Source organism: Colobus angolensis, unplaced genomic scaffold, assembly GCF_000951035.1.
Source record: "Colobus angolensis palliatus isolate OR3802 unplaced genomic scaffold, Cang.pa_1.0 Scaffold15, whole genome shotgun sequence".
Taxonomy (NCBI): Eukaryota; Metazoa; Chordata; class Mammalia; order Primates; family Cercopithecidae; genus Colobus; species Colobus angolensis.
This window is the reverse complement of record NW_012114599.1, coordinates 8328401-8347538: the sequence shown is the minus strand read 5'-3', so window position 1 is coordinate 8347538 and position 19138 is coordinate 8328401.

Genomic DNA, 19138 nt, shown 5'->3' with positions numbered 1-19138 from the left:
GAAAAGAAAGAAAAGAAAGTGCTGTTACTGATAAGGAATAAAGGAAGGAAGGAAAGAAAGAAAGAAAGAAAAAGAAAGAAAGAAAAGAAAAGAAAGAAAGGGCTGTTACTGATATTCCTTGTTCAAGTGGGGAAGGAGAATGTAGACATTTGATGAACAAAAAGGATGTCTTCTCAAATATTTATGTTTGAAAATTAAATAAAAATGTCCCTGGATGACTAATAAAATACAACATTCATAAAATTAACATTAAAATCAGTAATTTATAAACTTAACAAAATTTATAAACTTTCTGTCTGTTTTTGGTTATTTTAAATTCAATAATTAAAATGAGGGCTAATTGCGAGGTGGAGGTTGCAGTGAGTTGAGATCCCACCACTGCACTTCAGCCTGGGTGACAGAGCAATACTCTGTCTGAAATAAATTAAAAAATGAAAATAAAAATGAATAAATAATGGCTACCTTGAAATTACTGGGTTTTCAGGAACCCGGGACATTCATATTAGAAGGGATTTTAGTTTGTAACACCCTATAATCTCTGTCAAATAAATGAAGTTGTTTAAAATAATATAAAACTGGTATCTCTTTCACAGGAAAATAGAAACATTAGGCACATTCTTAAAAAAGTAGTAAGTGTTTGATCATCATTAGAATAATCAGGGATTCTGGAAAAGAGAATGATATGATAAGGTACATTTTTTTATCCATGAGAAACACTAATAGCTTTACAGAGGGGAAGTTAAGATAGGTACAGAAAGCAATCTAAGGGCTTGGGTTGAAACAGCCAGTGAAATTAGAAAGGTGCTGCCAACAATGTGAGAGAGATTATATAAAAGGCAGAGGGACCAGTGCTTGAAGAGGGACCAAAAAAAAGTGATTCTCTAATGTTAATTTACTGTCAGGGAGCATAGCTCTGTTCCCATCAAGTAGGAAACTGTCATAAAAGACAGTGATATACAGTATACGGTAAATTAACGATGACTTCTCAACACATAGAGTTGTTTTGTGCCGAATAGGGAAATTCCTGTATGTGAGGGGGCTAAGGAACAACATTTTCCAAAAAGGAAAATCTCACAAGAGTCAAACGAGATTGATACCTAAACTTTATTAAACACTTGATACATTCCAACCACACTACAGAACCCTGGTAAGTAAGGAATATTATTCTGCATATTTTACAGATAAAGAAACAGAGAGACAGAGAACTCAAATACCTTGCCTAAAGCAAAAAATAAATGGAGAGGCCAAGATGTAAAAGCCGGTAGTTGGGCTTCAGAGTATGCTGCACTTCAAGGCAGTGACCTCTTCTGCCTCTCAGGTGGATAACTGCCTTTCTAATGTATTAAACATTTAGCTGTACTCCAAAAATGTGGGTTTCTTGAAACCATGCCATCCTAGGATAAGTGCAAAACTCTTCTCAATTTATCAAATGCTAAGGTGATGTATGAACATACCCAAGGATAAAGGAAGTTATTTCAACTGCTATTTAAGGAATACTAACCGTTCTGAAACTAAAACTATGTCTTGTCCACCCGTCAAAACCCGTGATTTAATTGCTGCCTCTTCCTTCTATTTAGATTTTTCAGTGGTACTCTGGAGTTACCTTGTACTGGCCTATCAGAACCAATTATTATATTTTCAGGAATTTTTGAGCCAGTTGTTTAAAGCTAATCTTATTTGAAACTAAATCATATTAATGCACAATTAAATAATTTACACTAAAAACAAGTTAATACACTCGCAATATATTACTGTCTACATTTTACCATTTATCCTCATGAAGTGATTTACATCCATTGTATCCTCTATTGCAGCGGTCACCAACCTTTTTGGCACTAGGGACCACTTTTGGGGAACACAATTTTTCCACGGACCAGGGAGTTGGGCGGATGGTTTCGGGATGAAACCGTCCCACCTCCAATCATCAGGCATTACAGTCTCATAAGGAGCGCACTACCTAGATTCCTCGCATGTGCAGTTCACAATAGGGTTCAAGTTTCTATGAGAATCTAATGGCGGAGGCTCATCTGAAGGGAGGCGGGGCTCAGACGGTAATGCTGCTCGACCAGTCCGCGGCCTTGAAGATGGGGACTCCTGCTCTGTTGGATGTGCTACTCTACATCTCCTCACAACTCTTTATTCAATGACATCATATTAGTAGCTAGAAGTGGAAGTATTTACACCACAAACATTAACAAGTGGTACTTTTTTCTCTCTCAGATGTCTCATTTTAAACATTTTCCAGCGGACCACAGCCAGAAGTCATTTAAAGCACTTTTTGTCTATCCTCTGTCTGTCTACCTGTCTATTTAATCTATCTATCTATCTGTCTATCTAGCTATCTATCTACTTATCATTTATCTATCTATCAATCACCCATCATTTCACTTTTCTTTTTGTTTTGCCTCTGGAATTTTTGAAGTATGATTGACAAATAAAAAAAATATATTTAAGGTATATGTATATATCTATGTTAAAATACAAGTGACTCCTAATATCTGCACTGATTTCAAAGCATCTATTTCAAAAGTAAAAGCAATTCAGCCAAAGAACAGAGAAATACTGTTAACAGCAGCATGTGGGAAGCAAGTCCAAAGATCATTATTATGTGGGGACCTTGTTTCAATAGGAGAGAGGAGAGAAATGTGAGAAAAACACAGAGTACGTAGGTTTTGCATATTCATTTGATTAGATGCTGCTTAAGGAAGAGAAAGGTCTTTGAATTCACACTGCCTCTAAACCTACTTCCTTTCAGCTTAAATCCTTTAATTTTCAATGTAATTGCCCAAAGTTAAACTGCATTTGTAAACCATACGACTTGGAAAAAGATTAAATTTTACTTTTGTGCAATCAGTTCCACCATGAAAGGGGTTAGAAATTAAGACTCTGAAGAGTAATCATTTCAAATAGCACCAATGACTATGTAAAATAATCAACAGTGTCTATTCCCCACATTACAGCTTCAAGCAAAATTATTTTTTAAATTTTATAATGTGATTCTTTTTGAGCCTCCAGGTGCATCTACCCAATTTAACATTCTTGCAAATGTAGCTTTCTTCTACATGAAATTATTTTGATTTGATGGCATATGACTTATTCTGGGGAGAAAATCCTCAGGCTACATGGGGTATAGGCTACATTCTAATCACGTAAGCATATGAAACTCTTTTATGAATGCTGGGAACTTCATTGACTATAAAAAAGGATGCATATGGTATTGTGTCATTAATTATACTTGTTTATCTCCCCAATTCAATTGTCCACTCCTTGCTTTTTGCCTTTTGATACAGGAAGATTTCCAGCCATGCTTATGCAAGTGTTCCAAGAAGAACTAAACAAAACTTTACTTTTACATGTTATAAAAGAAAACAAAGACACTAAGGAAAAAACTTATTCATGCTTTCATATCAAATTGTTAGTAATTCAGGCTCTTGCGACTAGGACTCCTGACTTCCAGTCAGTCGTATTTTTCTCTGTAATAAGTATAGTCAGCACTGAGTGAAAAGCAAGGAAGCACATTTGCCCTGAAAGTGACAAAAGCAAGTGGATAAAACTAAATGCCTAGCACAGGACAAAGAAAAAATTTTGGTCTTATAAGATCTTGGGTTTTATATAGCTTAATATATCTCTATAATTTTAATTTTTTCTTTGCATGAGTCATTTTTGGATAGGAAACCCATTTAAACATTCTGTTAAGTAAAAACCCTCTTAAAACACTGTGTATTATAATTGTGTTTACAGAAAACATTCTGAATACAATTACTAGTACAAAGTAGCTTAAAAGAGTAAACAAGGCTTTCCTTCAGAAAGTAAAGTTGTTTTCCTGGTTATAATCCACCATGTTTAAATTTTATAAGTCAACATCCCAGCCCAAACTCTCTTTTTCCCACTATCCCTTACTCTGCCTTCCACACTTCCACACAGAAAACATGTACCCAATAGCTAAAACCTCTTTCATTTTTCTACTTTAAAGTCTTTAAATACTTGGCAAAGGTACGTTAATTTGTAATACAGCTCAGTGTGAATAAATCACAGATTTTCTTCTTAGAAGAAGCATTTTTCAGAAGTGATGGGGAGCACTGAGCCACTACACAAAGACAAAGTGGTTCTGAGGAGAAAATTGAGTGATAATGAAGCTAAACCCCTCACTTTCCAGTTTTGAGTAGGATCAGGAGATCGAGAGTGACTTTAAGCCATTTATTCTAAAGATCCCAATTTATTTTAGAATTACTACAGTTCTTTGAAGAGTGATTGATATTTTGAGTACCCACTATGCGCCAACCCTGTTCTTTCATATAAATTTTTATTTAATACTCACAAGTCTTTAAGATATGTGTGGTACTTAATCTATAAATACGAGCAAAATGGAGGCTCTAAGAGGTTCAATAATGTATATTCAGTTATTCTGCTAGGAAGAGACAATATTGATACTCAAAACTAAGTATGTCTGTTTCAAAAATGTTTGGCGGCCAGGTGTGGTTGCTCACTCTTGTCATCCCAGCACTTTGGGAGGCTGAGATGGCAGATCATTTGAGGTCAGAAGCTCAAGACCAGCCTGGCCAACATGGTGAAACTCCATCTCTACTAAAAGTACAAAAATTAGCCGAGTGTCATGGTGCATGCCTATAATCACAGCTATTCAGGAGGCTGAGGCATGAGAATCGCTTGAACCCAGGAGGCGAAGGTTGCAGAGAGACGAGATCGCGCCACTGCACTCCAGCCTGGGCAACAGAGAGAGACTCTGTCTCAAAACAAACAAACAAAAGAAAAATTCTGCTCTTTACACATTATTTGCAATTATTCATTCAGGTGGCATCAGGATTTATATTCATTCAAGATCAAAAGATGAATTTCACTATCACTTCTGATACATTCTATTAATAAGCTTAAAGAACACACTACGGAATTGATTTTCTGAGGCCTCCACAGAATTGTGCTGAAGTAGTATGTCTGGATTTTCTATGGGCTAAATAGGCTTGAAGCCATATTAATAACCTTCTTTTCGTTTAGGCATTTGTTCTTTCTCTGAGTCAGTAATATCATATAAATGTGGTTCATTGGACATGAAGCCAACACACTGTGGATCATTCCTTCCTCATGTTGAGGCAATCATTCACACCACAGAACTTGTGACAGCAATTATCTCTTATCCCAAAAAGCCCACTACATGATGCCTGAATTATCTGTGGATCACATGGGGTATATTAATAAATTGATAATTATTAGAGATTCATGGCATTATTCATATAGATATGACTTCTCAAATCCAAGTAGCATTAACCACTTCATAAATTGAATCATATGTATTAAAAGCTTTAAAAAGCATTTACATATACATGTTATCCATAAATTGCATTTGCTGAAAGCAATTTAGTAATTTTTATTCCATTTTATTAATTTTAAGGTTATAGGAAGTGTAGATATTTTAAGAGCTGTGATAAGTTGGTGTTCCTGTTACTGCCACAAGTGCTTCTTATTAATGATCTGTTAGAAATTCCACTTGGCCTTTACAAAATCCGAACATTTAAAAAAAAAAAAAAAAAAGATAAACCACAGGTGAGCTGAATGCAATTTAACAGTGTGTGTTCAGCTTTTATGTTCTTTGCAAGCTAGAATTAATTTCAGTAATTATCCCAATTTTCCAGGATCCCTGGCCTGTGGGCTATTTCTGCTTCCAAGATTGGCTTTTTTTTTTTTTTTTTTGTATTCTTAGAACCCTGGATATAAAATGTCAATAATCTGCCCCCTACTTCAAAGTGATGTTGCCTGGATACAGAGATATATGTCCATAAGCATTATATATTTCTCTAGGTCATTTTTTGAGATAAAAATTAAAGCTCACCTCTGCATCTCAAATATCCCATAAAAGATGCTTGCTTTTGAGAATGAGCATCATTCAGACCCATTTTTAATTCATTACCTGATCAAATGTATGTTTTTTAAATTAAAACCAGAAAATTATGATGTCTTGCCTTAATGAAGTAATTTTGCAGGGGAACCAACGACTTCCAAATTCACTGCTTCATTCATCACTTTCAGCACAAAGACCTTCAATCGTCTCTCATCTGACAAGCATGCCTTGTTCCTCCATGCACTGCTGTTTTTAATTGCCCATTCAGCCTTCTTGTGTTTTGTGCCAACCCTATCAATCATTCTTAAAACTACCTTTGTGTAGGTTTTGCACCAGTTACATATTGTGTTTGAGTGCTTTGTTTTTGTTCTCTTTCATAAGTTATCTGGTCTCCAAAGTTACAGTCAAAATTTCTTTATGAGAATAGCTGAGTATTTTAAAATATAAGTTTTGTTATTATTTAGGTATAGTAAGGTCAACATATGAGGAGAGAGCTGAAATTTTGAAATGGTAGGTTGTTAGACACATAGACTTCAAGATAAGGGGGTACACCATGCCACAGGCAAGTCAGATGGGAAGTACTAGGGTCAGGAAGGAGGCAAAGGAATCAAGGTGGGGGTGTAGTGAACTGTGGACAAGTCCCACTTTTGTGATTTCCACGGAAAGGAACAAGAGAGTCAGCATAAACACAGGTCTAGGATTGGCTAGTTTAAATAATTTCAGTGGGCTCGGGGGCATAGGAGCTGTTTATAATTGCTAGTACCCGGCCCTGGGATGATGAGGGCAGAGAAATTGTAATCCAGAGCCTGAGAGACTGATAAAAGAGAGTGTTGGAGACATGGACTCTGGCTTGCTTGGTTTGAATGAATGGCACAGACATAGGGAGTTGTTTGTTATTTCTAGGAATAAGCTAAGCCTTCCAGGGGCAATCCCTTCAGAGCTGGCAAGGCTTCAACATGTCAAAACATCAGAAAATAAAATATCATGATTAATATAGTAAAGTTTCTACATTTTAACTCTTTGTAGTACTATGCAAAACAGTAAAGAACCTGCAACACACCCATGACAACAAAATTAACTGTCTATGAAGGAACTAAATCCTGCAAATTGCTGTTGTTAGTCCATTTGGGATGGTTATCAGATGGAAAAATGTATCTATAACATCAACACCACCACTATTACCTGCTAATTACATCTGTTGTTAATGCCCTGCAGGCAAAGACCACCAGGAACACACACAGGATGTAAACAAATGACTTTATTTTTCACTGTGGTGAGGGAGAATACGTGGCATAGATAACTGACTTATCTCAGTAAGAGGGTGTTCAAAAGAACTAATTAGAGCATTTGTCCTCTGTTTGGTGATTTTGGAGAAGGGTCCAAAAAAGGAAGAGTTTGATGTGGATTTCGTGCTGTCAGAGAGTGGAGCCATCCTATAATTGGGTATCTTCCTAAATCATATCAATACAGAGGGCAGACTAGAGCAAGTTTTATAATAATAGGTAAATGGGTAAAGAATCAGCAGTCATTTATATTACTTGTGAGGGGAGTGTTATGTATGTATTCCATGGCTTGGACAATGTTCACGTTTTGTCTGTGCCTAGGCATCATTACAGAATAGCCTTATTTTTGTCATAATCCATCCAGGTCACAGAGATCCCTTCTCTGTGAAATTGTTTATGCTCAGCAGGGGAACAGCAAGACCTAACTGACAGGCCAGCTCCTGGACTCCTAGATGTCAGTGGCTGCTTCTTTCCCACTCTACTGATACTGTAGCAAGTACTAAACTTTTCACACACACACACACACGTTTCTCATTGTTAATGAATATTCATATATTCGTGAAGTCACTGTAAACACTGAATGAATGAATATTTAAGCACTGCTCCTACTAGACACACAAGGTTAGGTTCCTATAAGCCTTTGGTCTGAACATTTTTGTAAACTGATCAATATATAACATTGTTTTATGTGTGTTTCTGTGGGACTGACTAGACCATACTACTTATAGTAGGTAAAGTCAAACAAGAAGGCAGAGCACACACAGCCGTGTTCAGCTTCAACTGGGAACATGCATGTTAGATGACTCCAAATTTTGCTGCTTTGACATATCCACGAATGACCATGAAAGGAACACAATATTGATTTTCGTGTTACAAACACATATTAATGAGTAGGCAAATTTGCAAATATAGAATCCACATGTAATGAAGATCAACTCTCTATATTATATCTAATCCTTTGAAGAATTTTTCAAGGTAGTATTTTACTGAGAAAAAAAAAAAACTGAAGCAAAATCAGGTAGGTCATTTTCTCATGGTCACACAACTAGTTTCTGACAGAGGCAGAAGTTGAACCCAGGTCTGTTTGATTTAAAATCTTGTTCTTTCCTTCAGATCACACTGTTTCTTCTTGGAATGAGGATGTATTCCTTTTAAATATTAAAGCACTTTTCTTTAAATTTAAGAATTGTGTAGGTAATACCTCTAACATATTACCAGCATATTAATACAATCAATTAATTGGTAAATACAACATTACTTTTTAATCATTGTTAAGTAAATGTGAATTATTGCAACTCAATTAGCATGTAATATAATGCCTACAAGTGTCTGACAATATTCTGTAATTACAGGACACTGAAAGAAATAGATCAGACTCTCATTCTAGAAACTGCGGAAAGTCACTATCACTTACTTATCTAAGAGTTTATTTATTGAATTTGGAAGCAATGCTAGATTTTGAATATTGCTTATGAGCTTTCCACATGAAATGGGGTGAATTTGATTCAACTATGAATCAGAACACCATAGCTCTCTATGCTTTTTTGTCTACCAATGGTTGAAAATGAAAATTCCAGACATTTGACTAGATTCTGAAAATCCTGTGATCTTGAAGTACACAAAGAACCGCCCTATCCTACATGATTTAGATATGACATGGGATGTCCCTTTGTTTACCTAGGACAAGGCCAGACATAGACCCACCAAATTGCATTATTTGCTTCATAAAAGATTAGATAAACTGCTTGTCCCCACTAATCAATCCAAATAAAAGCCTTGCTAACTGGACTTAAAGCTTTAGTTAAGCTTTTCTCTACACAGGACTCAGAATTTTGAGACCCACCTTTAGCCTGAGCTATCAGAATGAGAAACAACCTCTCCTTAATCTTCAAAATCACTGATCATAAAGAAAGACATTCCCTTATCAACTATCTGACACTTGTTCTTTCTAGCCTTGTTTACTCCCCCCTATAAAAGAAAAGTAATTTTCTCTCTGACCTTTGACATGTTTGTGGATACTATGGTTAGAGCGTGCTTCCTATTGCAACGGTCCTCTTTTCGCTACTTCAATAATCTTTTTAAATAAAGCCTCTTCTTACCTAAGTTTGGATTTATCTTTTAGTTGACGATTTCTCTCTCATAAAACTCTGCTAATAAAATTAGATTCAAACAAAAATGCAGATGCAGCTTTTGAAATACTATATTTTCCAGGTATGGCCATGTGTAAACCATAAGACAAATGACATTTTCTTGCAGTTTATTTTATTCACCCTAGTAAATCTGAAATCGAGAATTAAATGCATTCTCTGATGCGACCTTATATAAATCTAAGTACGTTTTTAACCTTGGATTATATACTTGAATATATTACTTGTTATAAGTAATCTCAGAAAAGTAGATAGTTTCTTTCAGTTTCTAAATCTCTTAAAGAGGAATGAACACAGGACACTAAAACTGTTGAAAATCTTTGGGTGGAAAACATACAGTAATGGTTTTTAATGGAACATTAGTGTAAACTACATTTGGCATAAAATGAGTCTCAATATAATCCCATTCTAAATTATTAAACTGACCTGAATATTGATATTATTCTTGCTAGTAGCAAGAATAATAGACCTATGCATGGTCCAAATTAAGCCTTTGCTCATGAGAGAGAAATGACATTAGAATAAGCATGATAGCTTTTATCTTTGTTACAAGGAAGAAAGGCAATGTTTATGAAGAGTCAGCAAAGTTCTAGATGCCATGTTGATTGTTTCCACAAACTTCATTTAATTATCTTACTCTTATGAGGTAGTAATATTATGTCCTAAATTACTGGAATGCTGAGACTAAGATCTTGTGACTAGACTTTCCAAGTAGAAACTGTCAGAAACAGACTATGAACACAAGAGTTATTTGTTCTATATGAAACTTTTGCTATAACTCGGATGAAAATATACTTAAAATTTTCCAGTGCCTTATGATTAGAAAAGTTAATGCTTTACTCACTCAAGAATGGATTTTAAGGCAGAAATTCTACAAATCAGAGGGAGCTAAGGTCAACAATTAAAATTGGATTTTTGTTTACTTAAAGAAATGAGTGTTGTAAGCACAAATACTCTGTAAAGGAAAGCTTTCTCCATCATCGAAGTGATGAAAAGAAGGCTGGCTCCCTACCCAAGGAAACATTTTCACTAGGGCCTTCTTCCTTGTCATTATTTGGTTCAAGATTCCAAGTCAGCTCGATGGTGTATACTCTGGTTCAAGAGAAGAGTGTTGCCCTTATTTTTTTTTTTTTTTTGTTACATATGTATACTTGTGCCATGTTGGTGTGCTGCACCCATCAACTCGTCAGCACCCATCAATTCATCATTTATATCAGGTATAACTCCCCAATGCAATCCCTCCCCCCTCCCCTCCTCCCCATGATAAGCCCCAGTGTGTGATGTTCCCCTTCCCGAGTCCAAGTGATCTCATTGTTCAGTTCCCACCTATGAGTGAGAACATACGGTGTTTGGTTTTCTCTTCTTGTGATAGTTTGCTAAGAATGATGGTTTCCAGCTGCATCCATGTCCCTACAAAGGACGCAAACTCATCCTTTTTTATGGCTGCATAGTATTCCATGGTGTATATGTGCCACATTTTCTTAATCCAGTCTGTCACAGATGGACATTTGGGTTGATTCCAAGTCTTTGCTATTGTGAATAGTGCCGCAATAAACATACGTGTGCATGTGTCTTTGTAGTAGAATAATTTATAATCCTTTGGGTATATACCCAGTAGTGGGTACAGACATTTCTCAAAAGAAGACATTCATACAGCCAACAGACACATGAAAAAATGCTCATCATCACTCGCCATCAGAGAAATGCAAATCAAAACCACAATGAGATACCATCTCACACCTGTTAGAATGGCCATCATTAAAAAATCAGGAAACAACAGGTGTTGGAGAGGATGTGGAGAAATAGGAACACTTTTACACTGTTGGTGGGATTGTAAACTAGTTCAACCATTATGGAAAACAGTATGGCGATTCCTCAAGGATCTAGAACTAGATGTACCATATGACCCAGCCATCCCACTACTGCCCTTATTGTTTGTAAAGAAAATTGTATCTGTTTGATCATCATGAGAGCTGTTACTTTATTTAGTGAAATTTATGACTATGATAATGCTAATTATTTACAAAATTTATCTTACAAACATCTTCTCATAATAGCAGTTATAAAAGAAATACACTAAGGTAAAATTTTAAAGTATATGAAAAACCCTTAGATGAATTTGATAGGACATTAAGATACTTGATGCACATACACTTATTTACCCATGTTAAAACGTGTTAAAGTATTTGAAATCTTTCTACAAAGTCTTCTAAAGATGACATTTTCTTCCTCATTCCTAAACTTGTTTTCTGGTAAGGACTTCGTTGTAGAAAACTGTATTACTTTAAAAAGACATCTTATGGGCCGGGCGCAGTGGCTCACGCCTGTAATCCCAGCACTTTGGGATGCCAAGGTGGGTGGATCCCGAGGTCAGGGGATTGACAACACCCTAGCTAACAGGATGAAACCCCGTCTCCACTAAAAATACAAAAAACTAGCCTGGCGAGGTGGCGGGCGCCTGTAGTCCCAGCTACTGGGGAGGCTGAGGCAGGAGAATGGCGTGAACCCGGGAGGCGGAGCTTGCAGTGAGTCGAGATCCGGCCACTGCACTCCAGCCTGGGAGACAGAGCGAGACTCCGTCTCAAAAAAAAAAAAAAAAAAAAAAAAAGACATCTTACATCTTATGAAATTATAAGTAGTAAAGGCAGAATACTAGCTAATAGACATAAAGGGGAATGAAAACAGTACATTTCATTGAGGGAGAAATTAATTGTTTATAAATCAGCCTTTTGGTCATACCAAACTCAAATAGAAAGGTTGGTGAAATATGGCCAGTTCTAGTCATATTCTAAGCTTCAGAAAAGTGGTCCCTTTTTTAGGAAGACAGTTTTAGGAAATATACTGTGAATTAATGAATACCAGAAAATCATGAATTAGTGAAACACAAAATGAATGAACTACGCACAAAATTATATTATGTCATGCTGCTTTAAAATAAATAAAATGTCAAGAATACTTTGTACTTATAATGTTAAAAAATCAATGTGTAACCCAATGTTCATTTTTAAAATCATAATTGGCTTAAGCATGTTCAAAGTAGTTCTAATGTTAAAAATTCTCTCGTCCATAATGCTAAGATACATGGGAGCTGTATACACCAAAAGAATTTTAGTTGATTTTTTTTTCTCATGTATCTATCCTCTTAAGATTTTTACTCAAAATAAATTCCCAACAGGCAAACCAAAGCTCAAAGACTGAAAGTTTTAATGGGAATACAATGTGTTTTTACATTTATATATTGGTGTTTTTGAATACTTGGTTATCCATTCTGTGAGAATAACACTTGCTTTTTTCATGCTACCAATAATACCTCCTACCTAAACCAAAGGTATTTTTATTTTATTCCATCTTTTCTTTCATTCTCACAATTTGGTGTCCTGATAATTACCTGCCACAAAATTCTTCAAGAAGCAAAACAAAACATGCGAATATCAGTGGATGAATTTTTCTCTAATAAGATTGTTTTGGTCTTCAACAATTCAAATTCACTACATTTTCTACTTTAATAATTAATTGAGTATACCCCAAAATATTTAGGGTAATCAAATAAGAACATAAGGCATACTTAAATTATAATTTTATTCCTTGTTCACTTACTTTAGGAGAGTTCAGGTTTCTCTGGTCTTCATTCCATTGTATTAATTGACACAGAGCTATGACACCCAACATGAGGAAGAAAGCTTGTTTAACTAACAGCTGCGCTTCCTCCATATTGTAGTTTTTGTATGAAAAGAAAGGAGTATGTTCTTGTTCGAGTCTTTTGCCCATTGTTTAAATTTGGCTGGCCTTTTCATTTATTGTTTTGTAAGAAGTTTTAATATTTTGATTTCATGTCCATCATTGGAATTTTATATCACAACTATGGTCTAGCTTGATTTCACATTATCTTAATAGTATCAATTGATGACAATTTTTACCTTTTACAGTTAGGTCTATATTCTACCTGGAATTGATTTCTATGTATAATATGACATAGGAAATCAAAAAACTATTTATTTCTCAACTATGAGTATACAATTAACATTATTGTTTTAAAAAAAATCTGCACTCCATTTATGATATAATTGTCATAAATCACATGATTACATGTTAAGTGTTCTGGACCTCCTATATAGTCCCTTTGGCCTATTTGTGTCTTTTTGTGTCAATAGCAAACTGTTATTGGTTACTGTGGTTTTATAATGTCTCAATATATTGTAGTAAAACTCCTTCAAATTGTTCTTATTCTTCAACATTATATTGGCTAGCTTTGGATGCTCATATTTTCATATGAAAAGTTTGGAAATCAGCTTGTTATACTCCACAAAAATCATACTAAGATTGGTTTAAACTGAAACTGGAGATTAATTTGGGGGAAGCTGACATCTTTACAGTATTTAGTTTTGTTTTTCCAAACCATTGCAACATATAATCTTTCAGTTAATTCGGTCTTTTGTAATTTATCTTAGTAATAGTTTGTAGATTTTTGAGATGTTTGAACATCTTACATTCAATTGATTACTTGATAGTTTAAATACTGATATAAATAGTATCGCTTATACTTTCTGGTGATTTGTTCCATGGATAAAATTAAATGGAGTATCAAAATTATTTTTGTAATTTTTTTGTATATTTAACAGGATGCTAAAAATCACCCAATTCTAAACTTTTATCTCTGAATATTTTGTTTTTTCTATGTTTACAATTATGCCATTCACAACAATTAACAGTTTTATTTCTTATTTTTCATTTATTCTGGCTTTTTGTTGCTGCTTTCTTTTTGCACCGAGGACCTGAATATAAATGTTGACCACAAGCATACTTTCTTTTCTTTCATTTTCAGTGGAAAGCTCTCATAATCCACCATGATGTATAATATTTGGTATGGGAATTTCTAAATACCGTTAAATGATTTTACTTTTATTTTTAGTTTCCAGTTAAAAGGATTCTTACTACATTTTTTTCTCTATTTAAGTGTTGTGTATATGCCAATCAAGTCATATTTATTATTACTGTTGTCCAAATCTCCTATATTCTTGCTATTTCTTCAATCAGTAATTGAGGAAGGTGTGTTAATATCTTCACTAATATTGTTTATTTCTACCTGAAGTTCTTCACCTTTTACTTAATATATTTTCAAGCTAAGTTTTTGGATTCATATAGATTTAAAATGATATCTTTCAAGTAGAAATGACTTTGGTTCTATCAAATAATGTTTTTAAAACTACTTTGATATACAGTATTTACTTTGTTTAGTAGTTTCATAATCTGTCTCAATTCTTTTACTTTCAAATGTTCTGGATTATATTCCTTTTGTAAACAGCATATCGTGATTTTTTAAAAAATATTCACAGTCTAACAGCCTGTGTTCTCTAATTGGATAGTTGAGACTTAGTCTAATACATATGGATTTATTATTATTGATTGATTGAAAAATTATAATTTTACCATTTGTGGTGTATAATGTGATATTTCAATATATGCCTACAATGTGAACTTATTAAATCAAGCTAATTAACATAGTGATCACTTATCATTTTTATAAGACATTTAAAATTTACTCCTTTCATTATTTTAAAATATACATTATTATTTACTATAGTTATTCTGCTACACAATAAATTTCAATACCTATTTCTCCTGTCTTAAACTTGCTACCCTTTAGTCAACCCACCATTCCCTCTTTTCCAACCCTCCCAGCCTCAGGTAGTCATCATTCAACCCTCTTCTGTGAATTCAACTTTTTCAGATTCTACATGTAAGTAAGATGATGTGGTTTTTGTCCTTCTGTGCCTGGTTTATTTTAAGTAAGATGATGTGGTTTTTGTCCTTCTGCACCTGGTTTATTTTACCTAGCATGATCTCCACCAGATTCATCCATGTTGTCAAAAATGTCAGGATTTCGCCTCTTTTAAAAGCTGAATAGTATTCCATTATTTATATATACTACATTTTAAACATTCAACCATCTATTGACAGGCACTTAGGTTGATTCTATGCCTTGAACATTATGAATAATGCTGCAATGAATATGGGAGTGCAGGTATTCCTACAACACGCTGATTTAAGTTCCTTTGGATATGTACCCAGAAGTGGGATTACTGCATCATACAGTAGCTATATTTTTAGTTTTTTGGGGACTCTCTACACCATTTTCTATGATTACTGTACTAATTTGCATGTCTACCAACAATACACAAGAGTATCTTTTTCTCTGCATCCTTCACAAACTTATTATCTTTTATCTTTTTCATACAAGCCATTCAAACATGTGTGAGGTGATGTTGCATTGTGGTTTTATTTTACCTTTCCCTAATAATAAGTGATGCTGAGCATTTTTTGTGTGCCTGTTGGCCATTTGCATGTATCTTTTGAGAAGTGTCTATTGTAGTCCTTTGCCTATCTTAATCTGGTTATTTGTTTTCTTGCTATTAAGTTGTTTAGTTCCTTATATATTTTGGATATTAACTTCTTATCAGATGAATAGTTTGCAAATATTTTCTCCCATTCTATGGATGGTACTTTCACTTTCTTAATTGTTTTCTATGCTGTAGAGACACATTTTAGTTTGATGCCGACCCATTTGTCTAGTTTTACTCTTGTGGCCTGAGTGTAGGACTTTTTAGAAAGATATATCATTATATCCCTCACATTACAATAATTTTTATATTTCAGTTTTTCTTAACTGTCTTATCATTAGTTTCCCTTTTGTCTCATTTATACTTTGAAATGAACAATGCATCATTTCATTTTCCCTTTTTTTAGTTTGTCAGATGAAAGTTCTTATTTTTTATTATACAATTCATCCCAGAGTGTGTATCCTTGCCTTATTAGAATCTAAAATTTTACATTTATTTTAAACCCACATAATATTATTATGTTTTATACAGTGAATATTTAGACTTACATATACATTTACCCTTTTCTTTACTTTTCAATCCCTCCTACCTTTCAGTTCTCTATAAGATTATTTTCCCTCAGCTGAAAGAATGGTCCTTAGCATTTCCATTGGTGCAGGTATGCTGGCAATTTATTTGTTCAGCTTTTGTTTTCACTGGCAATATCTTTACCCTTTTAAATATCTTAAATTTTATAATAACTTTATAAGTTTATAAAAATGTTTTAAAGGTAATACAGAGAGTTTCCATATATCCCTTACTCCTTACCCAGCTTCTATAATGTTAACATCTTCTATTGCATCACTATGTTTATCAAAAGTAAGAAATCAAAACTGGTACATTACTATTAACTAATCTCCAGATTTTATTTGGATTTTGCCAGTTTTTACATCAATGCCAAAAAGAAAATAAACTATCCAATTTGTAATTAATCCTTGAAAAGACAGTAAAAGAGGAAACATGGAACAAAGGAGAGATAAGCCAATAGAAAACAATTAGTGAGATGATAGACTTAAACCCATCCATGTCAATATACCCTCAATGCAAATGTTAATGCATGTCTTCCTCATTGCAATGGCCATGTGCATATCAAAGACACTGAGAATTAAGGGATGATTTTAGATATTAATATATTCCATGTACTCTATTACAGGAAGCTATTCAACATTACCGAGCCTCATATTTTCTATTTTTAAGTTATTTTTATTAAGTTCCTAACTTGTGGAGTTTGTCTGACTACCAGAAGTGCTCGCCTAATGCTTTGTCTGCTCTAGAGGTAGCCTTTCTTCTGATAGCAATTATTATCTTTAGTTTTAAAAAATTTCTGTTTTAGAAAATTCACAGAGTGCTAGTTTTACTTCTAGTGAAATTAGAGTGTAATCGTGAATTTAGAATTCGCAATTTTCAACTGTGACCCTCAGCCATCTAAAAAAAATTTCCACCTACCCCACAAGATTCATCATTGAGGAAACTGGTCAACCAATATTCAGCACAATGTATTCAGCAGTCTGCATGTTATTTGATTAAATCTTTGCAATGTCATGAAGCAGAATTTATCATTTACATTTTATACATAAAGAAAATTAAAATAAGTGCTGATAAATAATTTGTGTTAAGCCACAGAATAAGTACAAAGGTGAAATTCACATCCTCTTTTGTCTGATTATAAAGCCTGTGTTCTTTGTATTTCAACTGCTTGACAAGGTGAAATCCATAATTATTATCAGAAGAAATTGAGTGGAAAAAGGAAGTAGAGGATGCAATTATTACAATTTTTTTGGTCTTATTGAATATCTCAGCTACCTTTCTTCAAGTGTCTGAAGATACATTAGAGATAATGACCTTTCATTCTGCCTGTGATAGTATGATCTTTCACCTTATTTGCGTTTCATTTTTAATTCTTTTACATAAGGGTTTTGAGAAATGTACAATATAGTGAGAAATAGAGACTAACTTTAATTTATGCATTGCTATCTTTCTAGAAAATAAAATTAGACCAGAAATTATTCACTTTAATCTAGGAGAACACACACACATATCACTTAGCTATTATAGAATATAAAGGCCTCTGGAAATAAAACTTTATTAAAAATTTAAAATAACGTGTTATACCTGATGATAAACCATTTTCTAGTCTGAAAAATTGCACATAGGGTTCATTCTCAGATGTGAGCTTGTAATCTTTTTTTTGAGACTATATTTTCCACTCAGATATCTTTAGAAGTAAGTAGAGTGCTAGAATTTTTCTTTTTTTGAATCAAGTAAATAATCTTTCAATATTGTATGCTAGTTTAACTTATTTAGTAACTTAATTTAGCAACTTTATGCAGATAGAGGCATTATGCTTTAGACTATGCTATTCAACTCAGTTTAAATAAGCATATGTTTCTGGAAACCTTGTTTAGTAAAAGGCATTCTCATAGTCGAAGGAAAAATGATATTACTTATCAACATTTAATAATTAATGTAATTGGTAAAGTACCATTGGCATTTTTCCTCATATTAGATGTGATATAGTTGTAACCAATCATGGAACTATCTCTGGAAAACATTTATTTTCACATTGGTTTTTCATAGAAATATGCAATCTAATAAAAATTTAATTACATTAATCAAGAAATATTACTGTCAAGTCTATCCTCACAGCAACTTCATCAACACCCATATTTTAACCCTGAAGATAAATTACATCAAAAAACAAATTGCAATCATAATGACACTTGGCAAACTTGAAATCAGAGGAAGAATCAAACTGGTAGTGAAACATTTAATGGCTTTGGATTCTGATAACCTAAAATTTATATGATTTCATTTTATAATCACCCAAACTGAATCAGTTAAGCTTATAAACATTGTTATATGTAATAGTAAGAATTGTTTGTGCTTCAAAATATACATTAAATGTGTGTGTATGTGTATACATATATATATGTATACTCACATTTCTATGATAGTTTTATTATTCTTAGTGTGTTTCATTTTTGAGGTCTTAAACATATATTTAGGGCTGATAAAGCACAAGTAACAACAATGATTATATTTTATCACAATATATATGAGGGAAAATCAAATGTCAATAAAATGTATTCCATTGGACATTTAAAACATGTTTCTAGAAAGAATCTCATACTGCTTCCAATCAAATAGAATTTCCTTAACTTCATCATTTTATTATAATACCTAACAAAAAAGGTGACTATTAATCAATATTTTGGAAATCTACATGGCTTAATATGTCTAATTGTAGTAGAAAGTCAAATCTATAACGTAGCATCATGAGCTGTCATGCCCATCCTATATTCTTAGTGGTTAGAAACTTGCCTGGCACAGAACTGTGGCTTAACAAATGTTTATAGAATTCTGAGAATAAATGAAAGTACTTTTGAAGCACTTTGCCAGAAGTTAAAACTGATCATAAGACCTTCACATTGAAATGGCATTTTAGGCATTTATTTTATGGAAATTGTTACACATCTGCTA